At 35.7% G+C, this 22,491-nt stretch overlaps 1 long non-coding RNA gene across 1 annotated transcript; it reads right to left on the bottom strand.

The window, feature by feature from the left end:
- Positions 1-324: 324 nt before the first annotated feature.
- On the bottom strand, positions 325-4,017 carry LOC141668981 (uncharacterized). The gene is made up of 3 exons (XR_012553296.1): positions 3,893-4,017; positions 2,133-3,046; positions 325-1,153 (listed from the first exon to the last, which is right to left on the bottom strand). It is a non-coding gene; the product is annotated as an uncharacterized LOC141668981 (long non-coding RNA).
- Between the last annotated feature and the right edge of the window lie 18,474 nt (positions 4,018-22,491).

Genomic DNA, 22,491 nt, shown 5'->3' with positions numbered 1-22,491 from the left:
ACAACCCTAATGTAACACTTCACTGATCTATTGTAACAGAGAAGAAAACGTTACAATAGGCAACTACTGTAACACTAAAAGGACCAAATGTAACGAAAAATGAGTGATACATTAGCTTGATCAGGATTGCGTAAGTGGGACCCACTAGGGGTGCCACCTGGCCCCACACTAGTTTTTATCTATTGTAACACTAGTTTTTTTAGTTAGGCAACACTGGAATATGTGTATTGAAACAGTCTTTTTATCTATTGTAACATTAGTAACATATGTAATTTAACATTATATGTAAACAAATATTATACTAGAATAAACAAATGTAACAGGTATTTTTAACAGCTTTGAAATATATGGTCTGCTTTGAGAAGAATCCATAATAAAAAAAACATCAAAGTTGCATACATAAGAGTCTCAGCTCTTCAAACCAAACAACTAGATAACATTAAATTCTCTAAATCATCCCCAACACCGACGATAACCAAAGTACTACAATTAGTCTCATCCCAATGCCAAAAACGATGACAAAAACTACTACATAATCAATTCTACGAGGAATTTGTACCAACTGGTTGAAATGAAAAGCTATAGGAACACTTCATCACATGGAATCTCCAGCTTAACCAAATTAAGCATGTTATCTACTTCGGAGAATGAAGTACTCATGCACTACCCTAGTGGGTGCTAGTCAAATAAAGTTAAATATGTTACATGTGGAAACAGATGAACAAATTTAAAATTTTAGATTTACGAGGAGACCAAACACTAACAAAAAAAAGCTTCAAAAGATCAAGTGCAGCATCATAAAATAATAGGAAACTTTAAATAAAATTGGAGAAACTAGGACAAAATCTCCAATTTGCGACATATATTTTCAGCTATAGCACAAAGGTAGCATGACTCTAAAGACCAAAGATGTCATTAATGTCCAAGTTTCCCATTTAATTATAGCTGATATCCAGCTCAAGATCTTATCCAGTGTTATATTGCATTCTATACCTTCAGTAACTCTTAAAACTTAGAGCACTGTGATTTATCCGTCAAAAGCTGTCTTCTTTTGCTTAAGCGCACTATTAATTACCCCGCCATGGTTCACAAATTTTATGTATCTCCCCGCAACATAAACTTTGTAAATCACCCCTCCATGGTTCACAAATTGCTGCAATATGACCGGTGTTATACTATCTAGATAAGATAAACATGGAAAGACAAAGACATAAAAAATTAACTAATCACATCTAATAGCATATACACAGTAAACATTTTGTAGCAAATTAGAGCTAGACACGCCAGAAAATGACATATTAGTAGTAATTTTAAGTTTCTAATTATTCTAGAGATTCACTTATTTAAAATTAGTTTATATCATTAAATAGAATTAAGATTTATGTAGTGTGTATTAAACCCAGATGTCTTGGTCCTATTGGTGCAAACCCGGATGTGTGAATTGCCACATTTTGTGCACTGTATACGTCTAGACTCTTCTGAATAGTAATCCGAGCGACCCTGCTCATCATATTTTCTTAAATAATCTTCTAATAAAATCTAGTAATTATTAATCTGGTAGCTAATCGTTAAAATTTATTAAATATATATTTTTGTATTTTACTGCATCATTTCCTATTTCTCCTGGGGTCATCAAGAATATCATGTAACTAAGATGGGACTACCATGTTTCTGGTTTTCTGATGCTTAGTAGTTAGTAACACCTGGCTTTTTCGTTGTTTTTGTTACTGTACTAGTGTACTCTAAAAAAGTACTGACATTCAACTCTCATTTTACCCTCTCAAATGATCGTAATGGAAACTATTGGTTTCTACAACCGCACCCGAATACTTATCTATCATCAGTATATGTAAGACAATATTGACTGAAAAAATAAAGAATCTTAAGAAGCTAAATGCAGAAGGAGATTGTCATCACGTAACATTATAAAAATATAATTTTAACACTGACATAATTATAAAATATGACATTGTATATTATAAATGATTGAAAAACTAATAAACCAAATTATATAAAACTAACCCTGAGAACATTAAACCTACTGATAATATATAATATAATATGTAGTGTCCTATCAATGGGAATTAACGGCAAAACTAATGAATAACTAAGCTTTCTCCCTTTTATCTCACCTCACCAGTCGTGATATGTTGAAGAAACCTATCCTCGGATTCATGACAAAACTCCAAAGCTAAGGCCTTTATGCTTTCAGAACTATTGACCATTTATTCTGCAAGATTTACTGATATGTTGAAGAAACCTATCCTCGGATTCATGACAAAACTCCAAAGCTAAGGCCTTTATGCTTTCAGAACTATTGACCATTTGTTCTGCAAGATTTACTAATTCATCTTTTACTACTTCAGACTTCCCCTGCAACCTGTTGAAGTTAAAAAAAAGACACTGATAAGTAAGAAAATTAAATAGACCTAAAACCCACTCATCTAATTACGGGCTCAACAAGTTGAAAATACTAGAGTAACAACTAAATAAGAAGTTAATAATCTACAGAAGGCAGCAAAAAGCTGAAGTAGGGCTATGGTATACATATGTACAAGGAATAGAAACTTCCCTTGGGAACACGATTTAAATTTGGAGGTTAAGCATGCGAAAAATATTATGCATAAGGTTACATACACTAATCAACTTAGAATTCAATAATACAAGATGAAATGGCAAGTACAAGATAGTACAAGTTAATATCCATCATTCTCAATTCCTTATAATGATTTTTGGCAAGCCCGGTTCCCCAACGCCAACATAAACCCAAGAATGCGCAACATAGGCACACTGACATGGAAAACATACTTCAGGGACTAATACCATCCCTAAACAGATGTGGACCTGAGCAATTTGCAAAATTGCAACTATACAAAGTCTACTAAGTAGAAGGATTCCATCTGTCTTTGTCAAAGAATTTAAAACTATAACTTGCTGATCAACGACTGCAGCATCAAGCCAATCTCCAGAGCTTTCCCAAACTCAAATGCACCTAATGGAGATGCTCCACTTGCTTCTGCACTAGAATTTAATAGCCTGTTGTCATCTAGAAGAAGGGAAACAAGCATAATTGATATATTAGTGACAGGAATACTAAAATGGTTGCTGCTATAGAACAATAAATACAAATCATTTCTGAAGTTGCAACTACAACAATTATTTGCTTTGGGCTTATACTAGTATAATGATGACGGATCATTGAATCTGAGTTTTTTGACTGACGCCCAATAAGAAAAAGAAAACTATAGATTCCTTCTTAAGTTTTGTTTCGTACTCATCATCATCATCTGCATAATCATCCTACCAAATCAACCAATTGATAATATATTTTAGTTAATCATCAAACTCGATAAATATAACATCATACATCACCAACAAGACATATACAAATATACTTAATATATTTATATATTTAAACTCACCAAATCAATAATTTTAAAGATAACATCCTAATATATTGCTTTCTCCTCACCCGCAAGTGCCTAACAAATATAAAATCCAATCCATTTTATTTCACCATACACATTTATAAATAAATTATTTAATCACACAAAACATCAATACAGAGAGCTCACAATTCAACGAGAATCAACTTAAAATGGTGTATAACTAATTTGGCAACTGAATCCGGTAATCGAGACACCTAATTAGTCAAAATACCTAATTAGTACCCTAATTACTCAAACATCCAACTCAAATACCTTAATTAGTCAAATACAAATTAATTACTAATCGAAGCAGAGAGAAGAAGATGCTAAGTAGTTTAAAACCATAAATATTATCTCCAAATCAAACAAAAATTGAGAAATCTAACCAGAATAAAGAAGAAGAGTTTGTAATCGTTGTTGTAGTCAGTACAAGAGAGAGAGATGAAGAGAGAGAGAGAGAGTACCTTCCGGAAACAATTAAAGCCGAGAGAGGAGGCTGAGAGTGAGGGTTTGAAAAGGTTGAGATTGTGAGAGATTTTTCTGAGAATGTGTTTTCATTTTGGGGGAAAATACCGCCCAAATATTTCAGAACAATGGACCAAAATGTCACTTTTGAGTGTTAAATGGTCCAAAATGTCATTTTTAAAAATAATGGCCCAAAATATCACTTCATAACAGTATTGCGTCTTCCGTTTTCGTCTTCCGTTTTGTATTTTTAATGCAAAATGGTACATAGTGTGCCATTTTGGTATTTTAATGTTTTTTTAATTTTTTTATAATGTGCAAAACGGTGGTTGAAGTAGCGTTTTGGCTCAAAACGGAACATCATATAGCGTTTTGTACCAAAACGGAACTTTATCTACCATTTTGCGCATAAAAAAAATCAAAATGCCAAAACGTTACACGAATTTCTGTTTTAGGTGATTTGCATAAACGGTACACGATGTCCTGTTTTGAAGTGACATTTAGGGCCATTTTTAACCCCCAAGTGACATTTAGGGCCACCACCCAATATTTCACTTAGTAAATCGTGCATATTTTTTATATTTTTTTTAATTTTAGTTTTTATTTTTAATTATTTAATTGTTATTGATTACATAGGAAAATAAAAAAAGTCTTTAAATTTATGTATAAGAAATTCTAGATTTAAATTATATTATATGTTACATTGATCATTCACTAGTAAATCAGAATATAATTTATACTAATTTATGATAATATTTATATTTTAATATTTTTAAAAATTTAAAAAGTATCTAATGTAACACCAGTTGTTGGTGTTACATGTTGTGCAACAGCGAAAATTCTCCGCAACACTAGTTTTATAGTTATTATAACACTGCAAAAGAGGTGTTACAATAGCCGAAAATCTCTTAGCTAATGTAACGCTCCTTGTAACACTTGCATTATAATAGCCCACTTATGGCGTAATGTTACTTTAAAATCAGGATGATTGTTGACTTGCCTTATGTGATTGATAATGATTTCACTAGTCTCATCTTTAGACTTTAGGATATATGTCCAAGAGAACTTTGAGAAATCATCTACAATTACTAGGCAAAATCTTTTCCTTGAGATGGACAACACATTGACTGGTCCAAACAAATCCATGTGTAGCAATTGCAAAGGTTCTTCAATTGTTGAATCAAGCTTCTTTCAGAATGATGCTTTAATCTGCTTCCCCTTTTGGCAGGCATCACACAGTCCATCCTTAGAAAACTCCACTTGATGAATACCTCTAACCAGTTCTTTCTTGACAAGCTCATTCATGGTCTTGAAGTTTAGATGGGACAGCTTCTTGTGCCATAACCAACTTTCATCTTGACTTGCTTTACTGAGAAGACAAGTAACAGATTCTGCATTTGATGAGTTGAAGTCAGCTAGATACACAATTCCTCTTCTCACACCAGTGAGAACCACTTTGTTGCTCCTTTTGTTTGTCACAACACAGGCTTCTGAGTTGAAGGTTACTGAATTGCCCTTATCACAAAGCTGGCTGCTACTCAACAAATTATGCTTGAGACCATCCACTAGGGCAACCTCCTCAATGATGACATTATCTTTTGAAATCAAGCCATATCCCACAGTATAACCCTTGCTGTCATCTCCAAAGGTAATACTTGGGCCAGCTCGCTCCTTGAACTCTGTGAGCAGGGTAGAACTCCAGTCATGTGCCTTGAATAACCACTATCCAGGTACCAAAAATTTCTTTCTGTTTCCCTGCACACATCAAAACTAAATCAAGTTGATTTTGGTACCCAAGTTTCCTTGGGTCCTGCCTTGTTAGCTTTCTTCTTTGGTTTCTTAGGTTTGATCTCATTTGACTTGGGAATATCTGATTCATCCTTAGTCATTTGAGTTGGATCTTTGAAACCAGTCATTAATATAGAATTATCATGCACACTTTGATTGACAGGGAAAGGCATGTTATTTGTAAGCATGTTATTCCAGTAAAGCATGCTAAATGGCATTTGAGGCATACTAAATGTAGCATAATAAGAATTAGGTGCAAATGGCATATTTGAAAATTGTGCATTCATATTCTGAGCAGACATTGCATTCATAGGCATAGAAGGCATGGTAGTCATAATGGAAAAAGAAGAGTGTACATATATGGGAGTTGGCATGGCAAGTTTGCAATTAACAGATAAATGATTAACACTACCACCCTTAACATAGATTTTTCTTGGAGCATATTTATCAGGTGTGTAGTTGTTATGTTTGTTAATCCCTACTTTCCCAATTCTATTGTTTTTCCTTTTAGCTTCTGTTTTGATCTCAATCTTCTCCAATCTGTCATTTAATTGTTTGATAGACATATGACCAACATTAACTTTCTTCTCCTTCCTCACTTGATTTGATTCTCCTAGAACTAAGTTTTTGGAAACTGATCCATATTTCTCATTCAGCTTGGCCAGCTTGGCTTTGCTCACAGGTTTGCTTATAGCCGACAGATGAGGATTTGTGTCACTCGACGGATAATCCTTTTGATTATCCGACGGATGACTCTCATCATCCGTCGAGTCCACATCTATTAGCAATCTTTCAACCAAGTTGGATTCCAGCTTCTCCTTACTCTTTTTCCAGGCTGCATCACAAAAGGACTCAACACCTTGAACCTTAGTGATTTGAGCATGAACATCTCTGGATGATTTCCATGCCTTGATCACCCCTTGTTCTCGTTCAAGTTGCTTCTTCAAAATCTCTTCTTTCTTCAAGGACTCAGTTAATTCATCCTTAGCAGTCTTACAATCAATTCTCAATTTTTCAAAATCAATAAACTGAGATTCTAGCACATTATTCCTCTCACTTAAAAACAAATTATTTTCTTTAAGTTCGGCATTTTCTTTAGTGAGTGACTTAAGCGTAACACGCATGTGACATAATTCTGTAAACATATCATTAATTGCATCATTACACTCATCTTTAGATAAATGTGCTAGGTTAGTGGTGATTACCTGATTACTTCAAGAACTAGTTTCTATTTCATTAGACTTGGCCATTAGGGCTAGATTGACATAGCTGACGTCCTCATCTTCATCCAAACCACCAGCTGCCCAATCATTTTCCTGTGTAATGAAAGCCATTTCCTTTTGCTTGAGCAACTCAAAATATTTATGTTTATAATCAACAGGCTCAAACTTCTTTTTGCCGGAATCTGACTTTCTACACTCACTGGCAAAATGCCTTGCCAAGCCACATTTGAAACACTTGAATTTGGATTTATCCACCATGTTTCTATTTGGCTTGGCTGCTCCAAAGTTCTTTTTGAACTTGAGCTTGGAAAATCTTCTGGAAAGGAATGCTAAATGCTCATCAATATCATACATGTCATCTTGGCTCAAATGATCTTCATTCTCAGCTACAAGCCCTTTTCCCTTGTTCTCACAGGCCTTTGAAGTAGACTCAACAGCTTCTACCTTCATCTCTTTCTCTTTCTCTAACTCAGTAACCAATGTTGTGGACCCTCCTTTCTTCCTTCATTTCTCCATCCTCTCATCTTGCTCTATTTCAAGCTCTTAAGTTTTCAGGATGCCATACAGTCTCTCCAAGGTAAACTCCTTGTAGTCTTGAGAATTTCTCAATGAGACTGTCATTGGTTTCCATTCCTTTGGAAGAGATCTAAGGAACTTGAGATTGGAGTCTTTTGTTTGATAAACTCTTCCATGCAACTTCAGAGCATTTAGTAGTTTTTGAAATCTACTAAAAATATCAGTGAGAGACTCACTATCTTCATAATGAAAAAGCTCATATTGCTGAATTAGCAGCTGCATCTTATTCTCCCTTACTTGCTCAGTACCATCACAGATAATCTGAATTGTGTCTCAAACCTCCTTGGTTGTTTTGCAGTTAATGATGTTATCAAATATATCTCCATCAACTCCATTGAACAATATATTCATGGCCTTCTTGTCTTTCCTGACTTGCTCAATATCAGGATCTAACCATTCATACCTAGGCTTGGGAACAGATGGTCTATTCCCTGTTGCAGCTCTCATTGGTACATGAGGACCTCTCTCTATGCAATCCACATAGGCCTCATCTTGAGAAAGAAGATGTAGGTGCATCTTCACCTTCCAGTGGTGATAATTGTCTTTGTCCAGAAATGGAATCTTAACTCCAACATCCTTCTTGTTCATCTTGTTTTTTGTTGTGATCTTTAAACTCTTTGTACTTCAAGAGCTTGCTCTGATACCAATTGTTATTCCCTAACAATACAACAAGAATTACAGAAGGGGGGTTGAATGTAATTTTGGCTTCTTTTTGAGATTTTTTTAAAACTGTTCTAACTCAATAATATATAAGTGTTTCATTTACAAAGTACAAAATAAGAGAATTGTATAAATCAAAACACAAGTAATAAAAATACAAGTCTTTAAAACTTTCTGGTGGATTTGAATGTATCCACCGGATATTATATATATATATATATATATATATATATATATATATCGAGAGAACCCTGTGAAGCTTGAATAGCTCACAGCTGCTTTTACAAGTGAACAAACAAACTACCTAGTAATTCTTAACAGTTACAGCTTTTTCTATTTCTCTTCTAAAATGTGTTTGCTTAGTTGTTTGTTCTACTTTCTACACATGGTTTATACATCACCAAGTTTACATGGTAATAAGACAGGATAATAAAACAAAACCTATCAAGTCTAACTCCATGATGTTTCACTACTCTATTCCAGCATCTTTGAATATCTTCATAATAGCATGGAAATGGTAATGCTTCTTTGTTCTCATTTTCCTGCTAAACAGGCTGCCACATTCCTTTTGCAAACACCCAACGCATGTGACTGTGTTGTCACTGTCAACAGATATTTGAATTGATCATCCGTCGGGTACATGCTTGTTATCCGTCGGGTAGCTTTGTTGATCATCCGTCGGTAGCTTTGTTGATCATCTGTCGGGTAGCTATTTGACACTTGACTCCATTTTATTTATGCAGAATTACAAGACATCTTATATTTACAATTAATCAACCTATTCTGCATATCTACTAGCAGTCAACATGACTCATATGCTACTACAGAATCTATACAAAGTTATTTGCAGAAATGTGCTACATTACTTATTGTTACATAAGCTACTCACCCGGTGGATATCAATTAATCATCCGTCGGGACTATATTGAATCATCCGTCGAGACTATAATTGATCATCCATCAGGTGCTACAAAATTCACTAAGTTAAATCTACTAAGGTGTTTTGTTTAGCTTATCATCAAGTACACAACATATTCCTAACTATTTCTTTCCTTCATCCAGATTATCAGTTGGCAAAACAGTTTATGTGATTGCAGGCTTCTTAGATTGGTTCTTGGCTTCTAAAGCAGCTTGATTTTGTTGTTGTTTGAGCCTCACCTTTTCCTCTTTCTCTGCATTTGCAAATTGAGGATGGCCAACCACTACACAGATCAGTTTACCATTTATGTAGATTTTAGCAATCCTTTTCTTTAGCACTGAGTCTCTAGGATCTTTGAAGAAAGCTATGGACCTTCCAAGCAGCTTCTTTTCATCTGGCCTAGGGGTTTCATATGATAGGTCCAGTGGATTTTTGTCTGAATTCTTAGGATAATTCCTTTTTGGCTTGAAAATCACACTGACCTTTGGAGACTTGATTGTTGAGGGTTGACCCCTTTCTAAGTTCCCTAGGCTCATCTCATTGATTGAAATTTGTCTCAACTGAGAGAAGTGAGAAAATACATTATCTTTCTTCTCAATTGGACCAAACTTCTTTTAAATTTCTTCATCAATCTTCTTCCATTTATCATCCAGCTCTTTCTTAATTGGTGCAACATCAAGCTTTTTATATTTCTCATTTGATTCCAACTTAGCAGCTGTTATCTTGATTAGATCAATGATATCCAAGGTCGGTGGCTTAGTGAAAGCAATTGCTGGCACAATCACTTTACTGACTTGAATATTGAGCACTTTCTCCCCCTCACTTGTTGACTCCCCCTGGCTAACTGGGATGATAGAGTCTTTCTCCCCCTTTTTGTTAGCATCAAGTTGAGTAGAGGTAGGGACCTATACAGCCACTAACTATTGGAGCAGACTTGTTTGAGCTTTCTAATTTGCAAGTATCTTGGCCACCGACTTCTCCATATTTTTCAGTCTAGAGTCCATGGCCTCAACCTTCCTGGTTCAAATCAGCTTCCTTTTTGAGCTTTTGAGCTATATCAGTCATGGTGGTGCCTGGAAGCCTAGCATCAAACCTTGCTACAAAGTCTTGTTTGACTTCAAAAATTTCATGCTTGATGGCATCCACATTCTAACTTTTTTGGAGAGCTTGGAACTGGGTCGATCTATTCTATGGCGAAGCATCCGAAGCATATTATGCAATTGTAGAGATTCCAGGTGGGCTGAAAGTAGTCTTTTGGTGCTAGCATTAGTGGATGCTTGAATTGTTTTTTGGGTGTCATGAATAAGCTTGAATAGTGTGTATTGGAGATGTGGATATGAGCATTCCTTGTGTAGCATCCATGATGGAGTTTCTGCATCTCCCCCTATGCTCATGCTTTTATCCTCATCATCCTCACCATCATCCCTAAATGAGTCTTCAGCCAATTCAAAGTGATTACCAGCTGTGCAGGGCATGGCAGTTATAGCATCCTTTTCTCTTTTCATAAAAACAGTAGTATGCACCAGGTTCAAAGTCTTCTCAGCATCCTCATTGCCCTGTCCAGCTAGAATTTGATATGCTGGAACAGGATGAGTAAATGTCTCAGCATCCAAAGAGATATAATCTATTATAGCTTGATATTCTTGCCGAAATAGTCTCTCTTTTTCTACATCACTGACATTTATTTACTCACTAGCAATGGTTTCCATCCTTATGTCTTCTGTACCTATTTTTCTCTTATAATCTCTCTCTTTGCATCAAGGGCTCCCCTTGGCTTCCCACCCTCACACCCTCACCTTCACCTACTAAGGTGGAACTCCCCTCACTCATTTTTCCAAAGCTGGAAGAAATAACTTGCATGTTTTCACTCTTTTCCTCTCCTTTTGCCTGAGAACAACTCAGCCTCTAACTCAATTCACTCCCTTCCCTCAGTCCTAAAAGTGATTGTACAACTACTAGATCATCTGCACTTGTAACAATGTTAAAGTTTGAAGTGGTGCAGTGATTTTCAACGGATGAGGAACATTCGTCGAAATAGTAGTTGAGAGTTTCAATGGATGACTGTTGTTAAGCACATCCGTCAAGATACAATCACTCTTCAACGGATGAACAATATCCGTCAAAATAGTGGAAATGAGAGAGTTTGAAGTAGAGACCATTGTTGAATATGTGGTGATTGATTTGAGATGATGCACAGATGTTTCAGTAGACTCAGAAAGAAATGGTAAGTGAGCCAATAAATCATCTAAAAGACGATGCTTACTTTCTTGGATTTTTGGCTCCTCCGTGAGAGTTAAAGATGGAGAATCAGGAATTCATATATGAATCATATCTACATCCAGTGAATATGTAGGTGAGTTTGGTGTGTTTGTTGCTTCTATAGTTAAAGATTTTGGCTGTGACTCCACATTTATTGGAGCCACACCAAACTGACTTTGATAAGGTGCATGTACTGAGTCTTTGACTGCAGTAGGCACTGTGTGTGCGCCCTGTGTATCCCTAATGGTTTTGGATTTCTTCTTTCTGGCATAAGTTTGGGGTGAGCTTGTGTCCCTTACCCTTTTGGCTTGTGCTCTTGGCGGAGAGTTTGTTCAATAGTTACATCCTTTTGGGAGGATGCAACTAGCAATGAGCTAATGTCCTTATTAATCACTACCTTTTGTTGAGAAACTACAGTGTGGCTAGGCTGGGATTCACTCACCTCTCCAACCTTACTCTTAGGGCGTCTTTGATGTTCACCCTGTCCCTCACCAGCCTCACTTCCCTTCACACTCCCCTCTTGGTTTTTAGTGGATTTTACAACTAGCTTATGTTGAGAGAAATTAGAGGGGGCTTTCTTTGACTTGGGTTTTAAAACTTTTGGTTTTGTGGCTTGGGTAGGCACCTATTTGGTCACTGTCACAGGTGCCATGACCACAGTCGTTGGCAAAGAAGTAGGTGGTTGAGAAGTAGTAGTAGAGACAGAGACATTTACCTCACTTACTTGAGGTAATTCCATGATTGGCATGTAAACTAGGGCGACCTCACTGTGATGATCTTCCCTGTTTAAATCAGCAATAACCCTTCGTTCTTGAACCCAACAATCAAGCTTGTTGGTTGGGTTCTCAATAATAAGATCTTCAGAAACAAAGTTATCCAATAACATAAAGAATCTAGCATAATATATGTTTTTAGACCTTTTCTTAATGTCTCATAGCTTATAACCCAATTCAAACATAACATACTCACTAAAGTTATGATACTTATCACTAAGCAACATATATAACATGTTTACAAGTGAATAAGTCACTGCATCAAAATTACTAATTTTCCCAGAAAATACCTTAATAAAAGAATCACAGAGAAAACTCCACTCCTTTCTGAGGCCTTTTCTCCTGACATCACCTAGCTTGGTGGGGTCAAAAGCATAGCACATAGAACGGAGCATGGAACTTACATATGTGTCTGTGTGTGGGCTTAGTGTATTATTCTCAGGCAATTGAAAACATGCACGAATTATATCACTGTATATGCAATATTTTGTACCTTTGAGAGAAAAGGTAATGGTTTTGTCACTTGAGTTGTAAACAGCAGTGATCTGTATCTCTTCAACCACTTCATTGTAGATAACAGGAGATTTCAGCATAGCATACTTCAGTTTGCAACTTCGAATGAAGTCCATCACTTTGTGGTAATCATCAGAAGCAGTAATCTCCTTGTTTACTAATACAACGAAGTTTTTCTTTTCGTACACAAACCCAGTTTGGGACATGATCTTAACTACTGGTGCCAATTCTGAGAATGAGAATAGTTTGCAGAGAAAAAGATTTTGCTTTGGAGAAGAAATAGTCAGGGAAATTGCTTGAGAAAGATAAAAGTAAAGAATAGGAATGAAATTAGCTTTTATACTTACTCAGAAATAAAAATGTCAAAAATTATGAAGTGAAATAAAGTAACCAATCAAATTAGCCCAAAATAGCCGTTTAAAAATAAAAAAACTGTCAAAATTCTAAGATTATCCGTTGAAATATATATACAGGCTGTAAGTAAATTCGACGGATGATGCTCAAAATTAACGGCTAAGATTGAGTACAATTCGACGGATGATGATAAAATTACCCAGAGTAATAATTGATATTTCGACGGATGATATAATTCAATGAATAATGAACATTCTTCGAGATACAAATTCTGACTTGGTTAAAATTTTGTCTAAGAAAGAAAATATCAACTTTTACTCTGGATGCATTTCAATTTGCTTAGATATCAAAATAGGTTAGGAGTAATTAAGCATGCCTAACTCACTTACCAACCTAGTGAAGGTGGATTCATCAAGTGGTTTGGCAAAGATGTCTGTGAGTTGTTTTTCACTTTGAACAAAATAAAGTTCCACGGTACCATTCATAACATGCTCTCTAATGAAGTGGTACTTGATGTCAATGTGCTTTGTTCTTGAATGTTGTACTGGATTCTTAGTGATGGCAATAGCACTTGTGTTATCATAGAAAATGTGAATCTTATTCACTTGTAGACCATAGTCCAACAGTTGATTTTTCATCCATAAAATCTGTGCACAGCAACAACCAGCAGCAATATATTCAGCTTCAGTTATATAAGTAGAAACTGAATTTTGCTTTTTACTGAACCTGGATACTAGCTTGTCTCCTAGAAATTGACAGGTTCATGTTGTACTTTTTCTATCCATTTTACAACCTGCATAATCTGTTAGTGTATACTGAAAATATTTATTTGAAGTATGTACATTTATTTCTGGCCAGTTTATTTGAGAAACATTTGAATGTTTACATGTTGTCTAATATTATATATTGTGAACAATCTAGTATCAAATGGGATACAGAATATTAGATTGTTAAATAGGGTTATATAATATAATAAGGTTTACAGCACAGGTGGTGTTGGACAATCCACTGGTATGGCTGTAGTATTATTTAGATTAGTTTATATTGACTAATAAATAATGCTAGTATACTTTGTGTATATTGAATAGGATAAAATTTAGAATTGTTCCCTTAATACTGATTAAGAAGGAGAACTAAGATTCCATGTTATTATTAATGCTTAGGTTCTTAATCCGGAAATAGTAATTGACACGTGTATATTATTTACATGCTTTGATTTATATATGAAATAATTTTTTTGAATTATATCATTATATTTTGGGTGATGGAATTATATACATGGTGGATATTATTTATTGAAGGAATTCATGTCCTTTTAATATTAGGGTTAATGATGTCCCCTTGAAAGCTCAAAAAGATTTAACTATGTGAAACCCTGCAGGTGGAATTTATTCTGGCATAATTAAATAAAGGTTGAGTGGATGATCAAGGATAAAAGATATTAATTAAATAAATTATCAGTAATTTATTTAATTAATGGACATATGATATTTTAAACATGGGGAATTTAATAAGCAAATAATATTGGAACCGAATTAATTAAATTACGGTATTAGGAAAGGTAGTGCAAATATTAATTCTTTAGTGGATTGAATTAATATTTAATTATATTGGGCTAAGCTCAAGATGTAATTAGAAGGCTCAACCTAATTATCCATGGTCCCTATTGTAGCCTATATATATTCTTATTCTCTTCTTGCTTGGCAATTGTGTGAAAACATATTGTAGCCACCAAGGAGAAAGAAGAGAGGATAACTTGAGAAGACGGAGGCCACACTTCGCTCAAGGGAATTTGGGAATACAATAGAAGAGCGTGGAATCAACCATTAACAAGGTAATCCTCTTTTCGTAATATTTATCGTAAAACGTAGTAACACCCTAAGTCCGTGATTCCCAACAATTGGTATCAAGAGCTTGGTAATGGGTTCTATGTTTTATGATATAATGTCCATGTCGTAATTATATATGCGTGTATATAGTGTTTTGCTTGTATTGGTTTTGATGCAGGTTGTTAATCCACTATTATGGCCATGTATATTTTAATTATGTGTTTGGATCCCACGTGGTTTAATCGTGGTTAATTTTTGTTTTGGTTTCCACGTGGTTTAATCGTGGTTGTAATTTACACGAGGGTTGATCGTGTTAGAATAGATTTTACAAAATTAGTTTTGTATTAAATCTATTTTTTTGTAATTGTTCCGGGTATTTTGTAATAGTTATGTGCGATCGGAAATCAATTCCGGTAGTTTTTTGTTCCGCTGCTGTTGATGTTTGGATCGAACAAAATCAAAACAAAACTCACAGAAAAGCAACAGGCGCGCGCACTGCGGCCGCTGCGGCAGCTGGGGCTGCTGGGGCCGCTGCGGCAGCTGGGACTACTGGGGCTGCTGGGGGCGTCGGGGCACGCTTGGGGCAGATTTTTTTTTGAGAGCTGGATTTTTTTTTCAAGGACCATAATAGTGGAAAATTTATTTTAATTTTTTCCATTAAATTTTAATTATTGCTTTAATTTATTGATTATGTGTGTCGTTAATTATGTGTGTAATTCTTTTAAAATTGCATGTTTAACTTAACAAGGACGACATGGACATAAAATTTATTTATCGCTTTAATTAAATGTTATATGTTGCTAAAATTATGTATGTATTTTGAATGCATGATTAGACATAATTATAACAACATAGGGCCCCATTTAATTTTAAAATTCCTCAATTTTAATAAAAAAAATCTAAGTGGGAGAGGGAATTAATATGAAATTAAATCCCATGGTCTCCATTATTGGTTGTAGGTAATTTAACATAAAGACGAATATAAATTATATATACGTCACCCATCGTGGCATGTAATTTATGGTGTCTAGAATGTTATAGAAATTACTAGAACAAACTTCTTAAATTAATAAATTTTGAAAGGAATAAATACGGATTTTCTTTATTTCTGATTTGGGGCGATATTGTCAAAAACAGGTTCATCGAACTTGTAAGGTTGTGGATTTTAAGCGAAACCGATGTGACTCCTCCACTACCTGGAAATCAAACCATTGATGAATATTGAATTGAAGTATTCTATTCAAGGCAAAATTACGAATATTGGAAGGTATACACGCCACCCATCGTGGCGTACCAAGTTCCATAGATTTCGAATAATTTAAGATTTGATGATGGTATACACTTAGCTATGAAAAATAATATAGTCCACCCCAATGTGGCATATTGTTTAGTAATAGGATCGAAGTAACATTTAAACAAAATTAGGTGGTATACATGTCACACATCGTGGCGTACCAGAAGCTTATGGTGTTTAGATGTTAGTGCATTAAATTTTAATAATTTAGATCTTAATAATTAATGCACCCTTATTTATGTGATGTTTTTATGCATGATTCTCAGGATAAAATGGGCTTTAATCCACTATTCACCATACTTAAGGATAACAAACTTACCGGACCTAACTATATTGAATGGAAATGAAATTTGGACATTGTGTTGACTGCTGAGGAGTACAAGTTTTGCACTTATGAACCCAAGCCTGAACAGCCTGCTGCTGATGCTCCTGAAGATGAGAAAGAGTATTATAAATGGTGGATTAAGGCTGATGAGATGTCGCGATGTTACATTCTGGCAGCAATGTCGGGTGTTTTGCAGCATCAACATCAGTCTATGGCCACTGCTTCGGATATGCTCTTTAATCTCAAGGAACTTTTTGGAGATCAGAATAGGGCTGCTAGGCAAGTAGCCATGAAGGCTTTAATGAACACTCAGATGGCTGAAGGCACACCTGTAAGGGATCATGTTCTCAAGATGTTGTCGCATCTGAATGAGATAAAGATCCTTGGTGCTGAACTTGACGGGGAAACCCAGATTGACATTATCCTTATGAGCTTGTCCAAGAGTTTTGAGCAGTTCCGCTTGAATTACAACATGAACAAGAGGCAGTATAGTCTCGCGGAACTGCTGACAGAACTTCAGGCAGCTGAAGGATTATTTTGGCAGAGTGTTCAAGTGAATGTGGCTGAGAAAGGTTCTTCCTCTAAGCCGAAAGGTATTAAGAAGAAGAAAAAGGCTCAGACACAGAAAGCTGTGAAGGCAGTGGGAGTTCAGGGTGGTGTGAAAAAGCCTAAGGGAAAGTGCTTCAGATGCAAACAGTCAGGTCACTGGAAAAAGGATTGTCCTCTTCCTAAGATTACAAACAATACTGGTATGTCTCTTTCTCTAGTTACAGAAACATTTATAGCTGCTATATCTACGAGCACTTGGTGTGTAGATACAGGAGCCACTAATCATGTTTGTAATTCTATGCAGGGGTTCCAACTATCCAGAATGCTTAGAGATGGTGAGATATACGTGTTCATGGGAGATGCTACGAAAGTAGCAGTAGTTGCAGTAGGAGTTATTCATTTATCTTTTGGTTCTAATAGGATTTTGGTTTTGAACAATTGTCTTTATGTACCTTCTTTTAGAAGGAATTTAATTTCAGTTTCTAAACTTTCTTTGGATGGTTATAATGTTTGTTTGGATCGTAATGTTTCTATTATGATGAATAAACGAATTATATGTTCAGGTACATTGCAAGACAATTTGTATATAATTAATCCTAGTCAACCTGCACTGCAACTGCAATTTAGGGAATTGAACAACACATCTTCTAACTCTACTAAAAGAAAGGAACCTTCTAGTTTGAACCAAACATATCTTTGGCACTTGAGATTAGGTCATATTAACTTGAGGAGGATTCAAATACTGGTAGTAGACGGGCCTTTAAGCTCATTGACAGTGGAGCCATTTCCAGTTTGTGAATCCTGCTTGGAAGGTAAAATGACTAATAGGCCTTTCAAGGCAAAAGGGAATAGAGCCAAACAACTGTTAGAATTGGTTCACTCTGATTTATGTGGACCCATGAATATCCAAGCAAGAGGTGGTTATGAATATTTCGTCACTTTCATTGATGATTATTCTAGATATGGGTACGTTTATTTGTTGCACCGTAAGTCTAAGTGCTTTGATAAGTTCAAAGAGTACAAAGCTAAAACGGAGAAGCGACTTAATAAAAGTATCAAGTCACTACGATCAGATCGTGGTGGCGAATACTTGCTTGGAGAATTTAGGGAATATTTATCAGAAAATGGGATAGAATCCCAGTTAACTGCACCAGGCACACCCCAGCAGAACGGTGTAGCAGAGAGAAGGAACCGGACTCTTTTAGAGAGTGTTAGATCGATGATGAGTTATTCGGATTTACCCAAGTCATTTTGGGGACATGCCTTAGAGACAGCAGCTTATCTTCTGAACTTAGTACCTTCTAAGTCAGTTCCTAAAACCCCCTTAGAATTGTGGACCGGGGATAAACCGAGTCTAAGATATATTCGAATATGGGGTTGTCCAGCACATGTGCTGAACAAGAACGCGACTAAGTTAGAATCTCGTACAGAAGTAAGGTTGTTTGTAGGCTACCCCATGGGAACGAAAGGATATTTATTTTATAGTCCGAAGAATCGGAATGTAATTGTTAGCACCAATGCAAGATTCTTGGAGGAGGACTATATAATGAATCACAAACCCATGAGTAGTGTTGTTTTAGAGGAACTAGTGGGAGGGACAAATAATACCCATGAAGCTGTAGTACAAGTAGAACAACCACAACATAATGTACAACCTGTCACTAATACCGCACCAGTGCCTCGTCGTAGTGGGAGGGTTGTTCAACAGCCTGGTAGATTCATGTTTTTGGGAGAGTCTTCAGACTTGGTCCCTGGTGAACATGATGATGATCCCCGTACATACGAAGAGGCAGTACAAGACAAAGATGCAGATCTTTGGCAAAAGGCGATGGAATCTGAGATAGAATCAATGTATTTTAATCAGGTCTGGGAGCTCGTGGAACCACCTAAAGGTATAAAACCTATTGGATGTAAGTGGATCTACAAGAAAAAGAGGGGATTAGATAAAAAGGTGAAAGCCTGGAAAGCAAGACTTGTTGCGAAAGGGTATACTCAGAAAGAAGGTATCGATTATGAGGAAACCTTTTCACCGGTAGTCATGCTTAAGTCAATCCGTATTCTTTTATCTATAGCAGCTCATCTCGATTATGAGATTTGGCAAATGGATGTCAAGACAGCTTTTCTTAATGGAAGTCTTGAAGAAACCATCTATATGCAGCAACCAAAAGGATTCATTAAGGAAGGCCAAGAGCATCTGGTATGTAAGCTTAAGAGGTCTATTTATGGACTTAAACAAGCTTCTAGAGACTGGAATATTCGTTTTGATCAGGCAGTCCAGTCATATGGATTTGATCAAAGTCCAAGCGAATCGTGCGTGTATAAGAGAAGTGAAGGTAATGCAGTGGTTTTTCTAGTACTATATGTAGATGATATTTTACTCATTGGAAACAATGTTGAGATGTTGTCATCAGTAAAGGCATGGTTGTTCAAACAATTTGACATGAAGAATTTAGGTGAAGCGGCATACATCCTTAGGATCAAAGTTATAAGGGATCGCAAGAAAAGGATGTTGGCTTTATCTCAAGAGCCCTACATTGATGAAGTATTAGCTTGTTTTAACATGTAGAACTCCAAGAAAGGTTTTTTACCTTTTAAGCATGGAGTTGCTCTATCTAAGAAGCAGTGTCCTTCGACACCTAAGGATATAGAGAGCATGAAAGCAGTTCCTTATGCTTCAGCATGTGGAAGCTTAATGTATGCTATGTTATGTACGAGGCCTGACATCTGCTTTGCTGTAGGCATGGTTAGTAGATATCAGTCAAACCCAGGTCAGGAACATTGGAGTGCAGTAAAAACTATACTCAAGTACCTGAAAAGGACTAAGGAGTATATGTTAATTTACAAGGCCTCAGATCTATTTCCTTTGGGATATACTGATTCAGATTTCCAATCAGATAGGGATAAGAGGAAATCAACCTCGGGATATGTTTTTACTTTGGGAGGTGGAGCCGTTATATGGAGGAGTGTAAAACAGAAATGCATTGCAGACTCCACCATGGAGGCCGAGTACGTGGCGGCCTCTGAGGCTGCCAAGGAGGCTGTATGGTTCAGGAACTTCCTTTTGGACTTAGATGTGGTACCTAATTTGCCTAGGAGCCTGACGGCGTATTGTGATAATACTGGTGTTGTGGCAAATTCAAAGGAACCGCGAGACCACAAAGCAGCTAAACATATTGAACATAAGTATCATCTCATACAAGGAATCGTAAAGCGAGGGGATATAGTTGTGGCTCACATATCATCAGAAGACAACCGAGCAGATCCTTTCACAAAGAGCTTGCCAACCAAGGTTTTTGACAAGCATGTGGAAGCGATATGAGTCAGATGGATGGACACATAGATATTTATGTAATAGTGGATTAAATAAACACTGATGTACACATAGAATATTTTGAGTATAAGTGGGAGATTGTTAGTGTATACTGAAAATATTTATTTGAAGTATGTACATTTATTTATGGCCAGTTTATTTAAGAAACATTTGAATGTTTACATGTTGTCTAATATTATATATTGTGAACAATCTAGTATTAAATGGGATACAGAATATTAGATTGTTAAATACGGTTATTGTAACAACCGAGAATTTTGCGTCGTAATTAAGAAAGTAAAGTATGTGTTATGTGATGAGATTATGTGATTAAGCGGTGATTATTTGTCTTATCTGTATACTGGATTTAAGGAGCGTGGATAAAAACGTTCCAATTTAAAGAGTCAGCTTAGAAGTTAAGCTGTGTTGTCGGGCCGTCAGGTAAAACGGAACCCGTTCCATTAAAGAGTTAAAGAATATATAAAAGGGGAATTATGTGTGATTGAATGAAATGAATGTGTCAGTAAAGTGTTTTGTCCTAAGTGACGTGTCAGTCGATAATGATAATGAGAAGCGTAATCGAAACGCTGAGCGTCGGGCCGTCAGGCTGAACGTGACCCGGTACGCGTAAAAGAGGATAAAATTTAAGAGTGATATATTCTATGATCAGACCTGAGTCGTTATGTGACTATATGCATGTGATTGTTTGACTGTGTGCATGATTATATGTTCTGTATCATTTTTTGTTAATTTTAAAGGAATTATGTGATTTAAGTAAACGTTTAATTAACCTTCGTGCATTTTTATAAAATCATCTGAGATGGATAAAAACATGGGATTTGTTATGTTATCTTCGTAGAGGTCTTAGAGACTTTTTAAAAATGATAAGTGAATTTAATTGTTGATCTTTGCATTTTTAAATCGATTTTATGTGGAAAAGGTATTTATTAAAGCGAGTTTGTGAAATTCATATAAAATCAACCGCTCGCTCAAATTCTTATTATGAGTAATGGATAAAAAGCTAATTTCGAGGCCTACGCGTTAAAAATGTCATTTTCAATAATTCTTGACTTTCCGAGAGAGAAATATTTTTATTTTGAATTTCGTTGCAATTAAGTAAAAAGAGAAAGAAAATACAAACTAAAAAGGGAGTTATTAGATTACTATTTTGCCCTTAATCTTGGTGGAGTATAAATACTCCCTTCCTTCCTCATTTTCTTCTTCTTGCTGAACACTCACTCTTTTCTCTCTTCTTTTTCTCTTCTCTCTCTCTCGGACACTCTCTCTCTCGGCTCTCTCCCCATCTCTTTTCTCTCTCTTGCATGCAATAACAAATACTCATCCAAATTCAAAGATATAACCATCTATAGCTTCCATTTTCAGTATACTTCTTAGATTTCACTTGCATGTAAGTGTTTGTATAAGTGTTTATGGTTCCATCTCTATGGTTATGTTCAAGGAAATATAATTTCTTGATATATGATCATAAAAGTAGAATTCAAGTGATTTTATGGTTAAAACTCAAGAGGAGACCCGTTATGGGCACTCTCAAGTTCGACCACCACCGGCCATGATCCAAAGGAGAGCCGGTGGGTTTTCCATGATGTGATTGTTGGATTTTAATGTTGCATGTTATGGTTTCTTGAAAGCTTGAAAAAGGGTTTTGTTTCTTTTGTTGAAAATTGAGTATGTGATTGGTAAAATGATTTCCTTGATTGTAAAATGAATGTGTGCATGTGATTGTTGCTTAGAAAATCAAAATTGATGATTTGCATGTGAGTTTTTGCTTCGGCTTTATGCTAATAAAAAGGGAAATTGAATTTTGTGACTTGATCTTGGTATGAACTAAGCTTAATTAGTAGGAAATAGAGTTGCATGTTGATTTAAAAGAGGAAGTTAGTGATGCATGTCAATGTTTGGTTCTTGGATTGTGAATTTTGAATGTTTGCCGAATGGAAAATGGGTTTAAAAGAGATTGATTTGTGATTAAGTGAATGCATGCATTGAATAATTTGATTAAGGTTGAGTCATTAGGTGATGTTTGGCTTTGTGCTTCGGAAATCTTGATGAAAATGAGTTAAATGACTAAGTTAAGGCTTAAAACAAGTTGAAAATGTGATATAGGACTTTGCATGTCAAGATTGATCTTTGTATGTGTGTTTTCTTGATAAACCCGAATGGGTTGAATCTTTAAAGTGGTTTGTTGTGAGTAGACTTGATTAAAGT

The sequence above is a fragment of the Apium graveolens genome, chromosome 6 (genome assembly GCF_009905375.1).
Source record: "Apium graveolens cultivar Ventura chromosome 6, ASM990537v1, whole genome shotgun sequence".
Taxonomy (NCBI): domain Eukaryota; kingdom Viridiplantae; phylum Streptophyta; class Magnoliopsida; order Apiales; family Apiaceae; genus Apium; species Apium graveolens.
The sequence above is the reverse complement of the archived record's forward strand: the minus strand, read 5'-3'. Positions and strand labels throughout refer to the sequence as shown.